The sequence below is a fragment of the Micromys minutus genome (assembly GCF_963924665.1).
Source record: "Micromys minutus genome assembly, chromosome: 9".
In the NCBI taxonomy this organism is placed as follows: Eukaryota; Metazoa; Chordata; class Mammalia; order Rodentia; family Muridae; genus Micromys; species Micromys minutus.
In genome coordinates, this window is record NC_137978.1 from 11,269,377 (window position 1) to 11,280,677 (window position 11,301).

At 39.8% G+C, this 11,301-nt stretch overlaps 1 pseudogene across 1 annotated transcript; it reads right to left on the reverse strand.

Annotated features, from left to right (window-relative positions):
* Positions 1–319: 319 nt before the first annotated feature.
* LOC308423906 (protein O-glucosyltransferase 1-like) lies at positions 320–1,431 on the reverse strand (annotated as a pseudogene). The gene has a single exon. The product of its transcript is annotated as a protein O-glucosyltransferase 1-like (transcript).
* Positions 1,432–11,301: the final 9,870 nt, after the last annotated feature.

Genomic DNA, 11,301 nt, shown 5'->3' on the forward strand with positions numbered 1-11,301 from the left:
TTGTACTAGTTCCAAAGGATGGATGGTCTGCTCCAAATAAGAGTCAAAGCGCATCTTCACATGGACCCAGTCAGTTTCACAGTGATTATACATGTGGATGACCTGAGGCACAAGCTGTGATTGACCATAAGAAAATCAAAGTCTCTGCTCATTACACATATACTAGATCCTTCTCAAGAGTCCCTCTGGCTTCAACATGATAAGAAAAACTGTGTGTTTAGCTTGGCCAAAGGTTTTCAGGTATAGGCGTCATGATCATAGTAATTTCACTACAGAGCATCTCAGATCCGCTGTCAGGATTCTGGTCCCGTGATGGGTACTACAGTTCAGTTTTCAAACGTCTGGGAGTGATCTGATAATAATCTTTTCTTCTTGTTACATTATAGGACAAGAGTTTGGAATATTCAGTCAAGAGGTTCTCCCAGTAACAGGTGATGTCATCCAACTGCAAATGGTTTATGATGAACTGGCTTCCCCTTTTAGCAATTTCCTGAGCAATATCATCATTTGCTTTTACAAACTGCAACAGCTCCTGGACATTGAAGAGGTCTGTCTTGACTGGAATGTAGTGAACCCATGGCTTTAGCTGTGGGTAGAAGAACTCTACCCACTCATCACCAACATGGAAGACCAGCGAACCACACAAGAAGAGGCGTTTGAACCGGAAACTTGCAGCTACACCTCAAAAATTAAATAGGTATTTGTATTTGCAATGATCTATAAGATGCACATCCTTAGCAGCTGGCTTTTCCAAAGTATCTTTCATAGACTTCCAGGCCTGGTTTTTGGTGTATTCTGCATTAACGAGTTTTGGATTTTTCCGAGATAGGAGAATGAGAGGATCTCTTTCTGGGCTTGTCCTTGATCCTCGGAAATATGCTGTAGAATTTTTCTTTTCTCATGGCCATTGTGCTGCTGATCTTACCAGATCTTCTCTGAAGAGGTCCCACCGTACAAAAAAGTGGCCACACAGCAGGGCCCCCTTCCCAAAATGTCCATGCAGGATACATGATATCATGGTACTCAGATGTCTTACTGAAGGAGAAGACGGATGGTAGGTTCCATCCATTTCGGAACCTGAGGATAATCTCAGACATTGATTACCATTTCCATGTCAGGGAGGCGACGGATCACTTCCAAAATAAAGTGTTCTATGCCACTACACCTGGAAGGAAACATTCAGTCATCTTCCCTGAACAATCTAATCTTAATGATCTGATAGTGGGTTCCTAATTTCCATCCAACTACCTCCGCCATCATCTTCCTAGAGATTCCACCTCGGAAAGGAGTCAGATCCTCTTCTATGATGCCGTGATAGCAGCTGCAGTTTTGACTTGAACATGGTTCATAATTCTCCAAAGCCCTGTTAATTTGGTCAATAAATACTTTCCATTTTGAGCCTGAGTCCTTCTGGCGGCCCTGCACTGGAAACAGGAGCCAAATGTTTTACTCTTGAACATTATATAAAACCCAATGGTTGTACCACACCTACAGTTGGACATACCACACCTAGGACTCCTGTGAACATGCCTTGCCAATTGCAGATCCTGGCAATCAAGGCCACTGAAAAATCCACAGACATCACTAACATTAATTGTCGCTGAAGAAACTACATGGACACTGAGTTAATGCATGTGTGTCGAACCAAAGTCACCACAGTACATATAGTCAACGCCTTAGGACACATTGCCTATATAAAGTCTTTTACTGTGAAAGCTGATCTATAATATTGGAGAGACAACTGACTTACAAGATTTAGTTCATCTTCAATTTCATTGATGAACCAGGAGTCACTTGCATACTTGTAGCTGATCTTTTCCTTTGTGTTCTCAGTCTTACTAGACAAGAGAGTGCTTTACTGACTGAAGCACAGTCTCAGAAGCAATTACAGCTCAAGTGAGCCATGTTCATTTAAATCACAGCTCAATGGCTTCTGAGGTATTTCTTCCAAATCTTTCTCACCAAGTGCCTTCCAGAGGAGTCCTTGACTCTAAAGTCCTCAACCCTATGTGCATCCTCAAATCCACTGTGCTGTTTATGTTGGGATCATAACATGACATGAATCTCTTTCCAATTAAAAAGCTTACCCTGAACTTCTTCCATTTTCTAAATCCTTTTATTTATAACTTTTACTAACAACAGTCTGTAATGATAAGCAACAGACAGGGCATATTTCTTCAGAAGGAGCTGATTTGAAGTGAGATGGTGTTAAATGGATGGAGTTCTCTTCCATTCTTGCCTTATCAGTGGAAAAATTCAGGCAATTCAGTCGAGAGGTAGTTGAAACAGAAGTTTACTTAGAAAGGTGAAATTGAACTTCAGATACCAGGAGTGGGCCAACCCAGGTGGGTACTTTATTGCTGAATTAAGCAATGTGGGTTTCTGTTTGTTTGTTTTGAGTGTCTCATCATGTAGCTCTCAATGGCAGGCAACTTGTCATGTAGACCAGGCCGGACTTCAACAGTGGTTCTTTGGCTTTTGCATGTTTGACATGCTTATAGATTTTTGCCTCCATGCCAAGTTCTGTAATGTGCATTTAAGAAATGTCTAATGGTCCCTGTTATATTATGGTGTCATTATTAGGCACCTCAACTTACAAGTCTGTTTTGTACCCCACTTTTGCTCATGTGCCAGTCTGCCAATTTAATTACTTCTTTCCATAAGTACCTAAGTGAAACTCCAGTGTAGAGGTGTGCAAAAACTGCCCTGATAATGAAATGACAATAATGATTTAATTAGTATAACATGTTTCCTCTTTACTGTACATGATTCAGAACAGGAAAGACCCTGAGAATTTCCTTTCCTTTCCTTTCCTTTCCTTTCCTTTCCTTTCCTTTCCTTTCCTTTCCTTTCCTTTCCTTTCCTTTCCTTTCCTTTCCTTTCCTTTCCTTTTCTCTCCTCTCCTCTCCTCTCCTCTCCTCTCCTCTCCTCTCCTCTCCTCTCCTCTCCTCTCCTCTTCTTTCTTTTTTTCCTGTTCTTTCCCATCCTTTCCTTTTGTTTGCTTTTTCTTCCTTTTCTACTCCCACTCTTTCTTTATGTTCTCTGCTTATCAGACTGTTCATTCTGCTCATGGGATTACTGGGAAAATGTTTGATTGCCATTGGCTGATTACTGATACAGTAGAGGAAGCTTGACTAGTGCTTCCAGGATATATATCCACAAAGGGACTTTTGAAACCATCTAGAAACTCAGCTACCAAAATATAAATATGCTTCCCTTTGTAATTTCCTGCCTAAATTCTTGACTAACCAATTAGATCTAGCTAGAGGTAGACCCAGTTAGAGTTTGGGTGAGGACTGGGTATGTTCTCCTTACTTTTGGCCCCACACAGAAACTTCTTTTCTCCTGCTTATGTCTACCTGGCTGCCTACTCTAGCAGACACAACGAAATCAGACTAAGGGGAAATTCAAAACCAGTGCTTTATCTGGGGTTGCACATAGCCACAGTTCTGTTCTATGTGCAATGGTAAAGGAATGAATTGATTACATAAAGCTGTAATATCAAAACCGAGGAGAAGTTCACATGCTCTGTCCTATAGCCATGAGGGAGCAAGTCTAATGCCAGTAGTAAAGTATTCCCATTGTTTGTATACTGGTACTTACAAATGCACAGTTCTGATCTTAGTTTCACATTGATTTTTTAAAAAACTCTTCTTGTTATACCATATGACCTCACTACTTAGATCTTAGGGTTTTCAGCCCCTCCATTCTGAACCATTTTTATCTGCCTGATGTTTTGTCTGAATAAGAAAACCTGGAGGGGCTGCCTTTCAAACAGTATGGAGTCTTTCCTCTAACAGTGACTACAGTGATGACAGCAATGGCAATGGAAATCTGTTGGCTGTTGCTGGGGAATGGTGCAGAGGACAGCCATGCTGCCATTCACACAGTGTAGAATCAATGACACGCTGCAGTCATTTCACAGAAGACGCACAGTCTCTCCATTGGCTGCTGCTGAGATCTATGGCAATTGTTGGCTTTAGCTATAATTGTCCTCAATTCTTAGAAATAGAATAATCACTTTCTACACATTTTTGCCTTTAGAATGTTTCTTTGCAAAAAAGGAACATCCCCATAATCAATTTTTATGCACCAAGACACCAACCTGACTCGAATTGTTTAAGTGATTACGTATATGAAGAATATAGCTGAGCCCTCAATTCTACGTTTCAGCTTCTAGAATAAGTATCACCTTGTAATACACATCAGGGCTTCAATGAAAGTTTGCTGTGAACCTACATCCCTCTCGTTTACAATCCAGTTTTCAATTGATGCTGTAACTATTCATTGCCATCCACCACTCTACAGGGATTGGGAAGCTGAGACAAAATGCAGCATTGTTAGTTTAGGAAGCTTCTCTACCAAAAGAGTTCAGGAGAGACACACATTCTTCTTTGTTGTAGTAAATATTAAATGGGTATCTTAACCTTTTATAGGCCCCTGTGGTTTCACTCTGCGGACGCTGCTCTAGTGCAGATCTGAGTACACACATGCAGCCCCACTGCCCCTGTCATTTCTGTCTTGGGTAGATACTACAGCTCTTACAGGCATGTTTCTCTCTGTTGCCTGGCACAAATATGGCTCCAAAGCCTGGAAGCTTTTCAAGCAGGTTTATATGTTAAATTCTCAATTTACAACCCCTCTACACAATAAGATTACCTCTAATGAACAAAGATAGGAATTGCCCTTCTATATAAAGTAAAAAAAAAAAAAAACTATAGAATCCCTTAAAATATTGATATCTACCTATCGCCAATTAACTCCACCTGGATCTAGGTCCCTTTTCTCCAGCTCCATCTTGATTCCTCTCCTGAATCTTCTTTATGTCTCCTGCCTCGACTTCCACTCCTTGACCTTTCTTTGCCAATCTCTCTCATGTCCAACCATGTATCACCTTAATCTAAATCTACATTACTTTCCTTTGTTGGTGACAAAAAAGAGGGTCAAGAAATGAACTTCTTTGTCTGCTTGAAGTCAAGGCTGTTAACATGTCATCCATCCCATGCATGTTTCTTATTCCTTAGATTACAAAGTAAAGACAGGAATTCTGGAAAGAAACATTTTGAATCTGGGCTACAGAGGCATTTTGAATGATAGGACTAAGATATACTGTACCTTCCTCCCAGCACCTTCCTCTGTACATTGCTTTGCTTTCCCACCTGATTTATAGTTTAGCAAATATAACAAAAAATCAAATGGCACCTGGCCAGGGCAGGGAGTGGCTGATGCTGTTTCTGTGAATGTGTGTGCAAGTGTATATGGGGTGTGTAGAAAGGAGTAAAAAAAAACTATAATCATTCCATTTATTCTCAACTTGTGATGATTCTGCTAACCTTCCCCTGTCCTCACACCCTCAGTACTCTGAGCAGCCAGATCAAATATCTCTTCTTCTGGATACTCAGCTACCCTTCAGAACTGAGCATCTGTGGACATCTCTTAACACCAGGCTATTCTAATGGAGAGGCATCAGTCTCCAAGGGAACTGGATCATTGTTCAACCTCAATATAGATCATGTTCTTTCCATCACCATGGCTCCCCCATGGAAAGGGCTTAAAGAAGACTCTTCCAGTTATGTAAAGCAGACAAGGCAGTGGACTACCTTTTATGGAATGTAAGGAGTGATGTTGAAATAGGAATCAGAGGCCCAAGTAGTCAAGAAGACAGACACAGATACAGAAGGGTAATAGATTCCTTACTGTTCAACATCCCCAACCATTAGGGGAAGACATCTGAGTTATAGCAGCCTTATCAAGACTTAACAAATGCTTTTCTTCAGCTTTCTCTCCCCAGACTACAAATTGAGTAGATGGGATTGTGGTTGACTCCAAAGTTTCTTTTAGCTCTCTATGGTTTGGGAATCTAAAGCTCAATATCAAATTTAAAGAGTTTAAAATCAGACTTGAGCAGAGGTTGGAGGAAGGGACTGTTGTTATTAAGATTCTTTGTAAAATCCTTTTGAAATCATTTACCCTGAACTTGAAAGTGATTTACTTTCTCAAACACTAGCAACGCTTTCAAACCAAAGGGCTTCTCTCCAGTATATAAGGCAGAGGGGACAGCATGTGACAGACTGAAGTGAATGCTTTATGTTTAGGTAGGTTTGAACACATCTAAGGCAACTATGACTTTGATAAAAAATGTCTTTTAGGGGGCGTTACAAAGATGAAAGCACAAATTTGTATAGCATGGGCTTATGGAGAGTTTTGCTGACTTAGATATTGCTACAGAGGCAACAGCACTGAAAGAAACCATGCTCACTTAAAACAAAACCTACAGAAGCTACGCAATTAAGCCCTGAGGATATTAAAACATTACCAGTGTCCACAAAGGCAAAACCAAAGGATCATTGATCTTCTAGTTTGATGGGTTTTTATTTTGTAATGAAATTCTTTCCTGTTCATTCTTTGAACCCCTGATCCTCAACATATCCTCCAGTTTCTCTCTTATTAAACAACAGTTTTGATTAAGAAAGTATTCTAGTCAATGGGGATCTGCCATATACATTATACATAGAATGCCAATTAAAGAGAACCTTTTATAATGAAAGTAAACATCGTCATTATATTCATGCAACAAAATTGAAGTGGTGCTAACAAAAGAGAAAACTAATCATTGGTGGCAAAGCAATAGCTCCTGAAACCCCCCCCCACACACATAAAACCCTGCAATGACACCAGACAAAATATTCTTACTATAAGAGAGTTTGAGCTGAATATGGTAGTTGAAAATCTTTTGCAGAGAATTAAATTTGAGAAGATGAGCATGGAATTCCAAGATAGGAATGGTGAAGATGAAGACGCTTAGCCCAAGTTGAAAGATACCAAGGCTATACATTTTATCAGGCTTAGGATTGTGGTAGTGAGGGCAGAGTGTAAAAAAAAGGAAGGAGACTTCAGATTGTGGGTGAGAAAGCTGGCTTTGGAAAAGATAATTTTGCATTCCAGATGTACATGGGAGTCTCAGAGACCAAATGCCTACTAGCAGTTAAATAAAAAGGTGATCACATCCACAGCCCAGGAGCAGCAGGGGAGGTTTTAGGAGGAGGTAAGATATCTCTCTCTCTCTCTCTCTCTCTCTCTCTCTCTCTCTCTCTGACTTTCTTTCTTTTTCAAATGTTGTCTCTCTTCCCAGTTTCTCCATAAACTCCCTATCTCATCTCCTCTTCCCCTGCCTCTGTAGGGGTGCTCTCCGCCCACCCACCCACTCCTGCCTCACCACCCTAGCATCCCCCTACGCTTGAGATTTCTAAGCAACATTTCAGGAGCAAACAGTACACTAATTCAATGGACTTCCTGTAAAGGAGACAAAGAAGGTTGGATTGGAGTACTGGAAGGAACATCTGGAAAATGAGACTTTTAGATACAGAGAAAGTAAGGATTGATTGTGGGAAGATCCCAGACATCTCATTTAAGGATGTAACCATTACAGGACAGTTTTTTCCCTGTCTTCTAATTTCTGTAAAGACATGTTCCTAGTATTTTACAGCTTTTTTTCCATTCCTTTTTTGCTCTCCTCTTCTTGATCAGATACCTATCTATCTATCTATGTATCTATCTATCTATCTATCATCTATCTATCTATCTATCTATCTATCTATCTATCTATCTATCTATCAATCTTGTGTGTGTGTGCCTGAGTGTATGTCTGTGTAGTGTATGTATGCAAGTAACCTGCCTCAGAGATCAGAGAAGTACACTAGACACCCTGGTATTGGAATGATAGATATTTGTGAAGCACCATGTGGGTGCTGGGAACTGAACTTGAGTCCTTTATAAAAGTAGCAAGTGCTCTTAATTGCTAAGCAAGCATCTCAGCATTTATTTTCTTTATACTTTTGTTTGTATGTGTGTGTGTATGCAATTATTTGTGTGTGTTTTCTTGCATGAGTGTGTTTAGGCGTGTGTCTGTATGTGTGTGTGTGTTTGTGTGTGTGTGTGTGTGTGTGTGTGCTATATGAGCATGTGGAGGGCAGGAGCTGACACTGTGTAACTGCCACAATAACTATCCACTTCATATTTTGACATTAACTTTGGCTGAACCTAGAGCTCACTGATTTAATAAAGTAGGCTGGCCAGCAAGCTTCAGGGATCCTCTTGTTTCTCCTGCTTCTCTCGAGGCTGGATTTGAGGTGCACACCATCAGTTGACAACTTGGCTTCCTATGTTGGCTCTGGAATACAAACTGAGGCCCTCATGCTTCCATGGTAGGCAATTAATGGCCAAGCTAGAACCACAGACCCTTATTAACACTTCTTTTTCTCTAGTGCATATCACATTGGAAACTTTACTGTCTCTAATACATTTTATAACTAAAGACACTACCCTCAAGGCTAATCCTACCTCTTCTTGGTATATAATTTCATTAGAAGAAATTATTTACTAAGAGACCTTTAGAACACAGAAATGTCAGCATTCACCTAGATTCTACTGGAGTATGTCTATCACTTCTCTGAGTATCTCTAATTGAATTTTCGTCATCATTCTATATGATAATATTGCTTTACTTCTCTCATTATAATTTTAAATTATAGTCTGTTGAATAATGTTAGTGATAAACTTTTGTTTTAGACTAGTCTTCTGCACAGGTTCTTTAGACAGGGAAATATTGAGTTACCTGCCTTAAATGCACACACATGTATATCCAAACACACAAAAAATGCCAGTTTTTCAAGCAATCAGATATTTTGATATAACACAACAGGAAATTTTCTTCTTATTAATTTTATAAAGAAATTAACTTCAAGATAGCAAATACAGGGGCTGGAGAGATGGCTTAGTCAGAGTCCTTGCCTCAAAAGAATAAGGTGGGTGGTGATGGAATGGAACACTCAATATCCTGCTCTTATCTCTGCAAGTCTGTGCATGTGCACACACTTCAATGTGTTTATATCACACACACACACACACACACACACACACACACACACACACACACACACAATTTGTCTATAAATGAGTTTAGGGCTTCCCTTTTGGGACTAGATGACCTATCAGGAGACTTTTTCCTGAAAAGTCTGTTTTTCTCTCTCAGAAACCATTGATTGCCCGCAGCTCTTCATTTAGGGGTGATACCTTGGGAACCCCCCCTCCTCTGCCAACCATCTTGGCATATCAACTAGTGTTCTCATTGTTCATGTTTGATTAGGTTACCATAATGTTCACATTTCATGGATACATCCTCCCTTTCACATCTATAAGACACTATCTCACAGTAGATAGATTCACATTGTGGATATTAAGTCTTTCTGTGACATTTCCAGGGCTTTAGGTATAGAGGTTGCCAATGTAGCAGTTGCGGTTGAGTACCCCACATTCAGTTCTCTCCATTTTTACTGGTTGTGGGCTTCTGGGATGGGATTCCTGTTTACTGTTTGGAGTTCTCACTGGTCTGGGACATGATGTTTGAGCTAAGTTGAATGACCAGTGAGCCCCAGGAGCCTCCTGTCTCTGTCTTTCTAGTGCCAGGTAAAGAAACACATGTTCTCAGGTCTGGTTCAGGTTTTCATGTTTGTTTGTCAATCACTTACGGACTGAGAACATTCTTACCCCCAACAATGTCATCTTTGATTCCTACTTTATTCGTCTGTACTTGATGTTTACATCACATCCCAAAACAATGATTAGAACAATCACTTTAATCTGGGCATTTTGTAAAGCACAAATAAATAAATGAGATCCATATTTAATTTCTATTGTATGGTTCAAGAAACATTTTTCAGAAAGTATAATTTTCATGAAGTAACATATCCTGCAAAACTTAAGAGGTAGTTTGCAGTTTTTGGATTTGTCTGATGTCATAGTCTGTGCTCAAAACCATTTACTCAATACTGCTGTTGAAATGTTTATGTTCTACTTCTTGCTTATCAAGTCTTCTACACTGATACACTTCGGTAGTAGCTGAATATTTTTTTTAAGACTCAGATACAAAGGAATAAAATGCACAGCTTTTGCCCATTTTGAGTTCATCTTACATTTTATTGGCTTTTTCCATAAACTATTCCTCTGAAAATTTCAATTTGGTTTCATATATATTCATACACATTGAGATATTCTTGCAATCTCAAGTTTCTGCAAACTTTTCCTTGAGCCATACTTGAAAATCTAAAGAAAACATACACCTGAGAGGCCTTTGTTAATATCTGCCAATCAGAGGCACTGTGTGGGTGGGTGAGTCTGAATGTTGTACACCTGAGCATGATTTGAGAGATCTTGTTTTTTAACAGAGTCTATTTCACAAAGAAAGATTATAAAAATGTTAGGTAATTGATCACTACCCGGTTTGGTAATTAGGTTTCCTTCTGAACTCAGAGCAAAGTGAGATGAGTTTCATACCCTGCTTTCCCAATGTAGTTCACATGCCTCCTCTCCATAAATCTCCTTTGGAATAATCTTGTGAGAAGACTGTATGAAGACTCAAAGCATTGACAACAATATTTTCAATTATCCAAATGCTTAGCAGACTGATTTATACATATTTTGGGGGGTAAATATAAACATGAATAGATGGTTTTTATATCTGTCAATTTGAGAATAAAAGCCTTTGTTTTTCTTAGAAATACCTTACTTCCATGTTCCTGTTTTTTTTATTCTTATTCAGATGTTAAATCAAAGAAAGCAATAACAGGATGGTGGGTATTTTTGGTTTGCTTTGTCTACTCTGTGTAACTTATTTTACAAAGTTTTGTCACTGCTATGCTAGTCAGCTTTCTGTAACTGTGATAAAATACCTGAGATGGTCAACTTAAAATGAGGAAAGGTTTACTTGATTCTGTTTTGCAGGCTGCAAAAAACTGAGCATGTTGGTAAATACTTGCAATCTTGCTCTGAATATGGAGGTACAGTGCCTTAGTGCTTTATTGCTGTGAAGAGACACTATGACCGTGGCAATTTCTACTAAAAATCATCTCACTGGGGCTTGCTTACAGATTCATTATTAGTCCAGCAGCCGCATGGTGGGAAGCATGGTGCCCTGCAGGCAGACATGGCGCTGGAGGATCTGAGTTCTACATCTGGACCTGCAGGCAGCAGGAAGTGAGAGAGACACTGGGACTGGCTTGAGTATTTGAAACCCCAAAAACTCACCCCCAGTGACACACCTACTGTACCAAGGCCATGCCTATTCCAACAAGGCCACACCCCCAAGTCCCAGTTAAGTAGCACTACTCCCAGAAGATCAAGCATTCAAATATTGAACCTAAGGGGGCATTCATATTCAAACCACCACATTCTACTCCCTGGGCCCCATAGGCTTGTGGCCATATTATAATGCAAAATCATTCAGTGCACCTTCGGCAGTTCCCA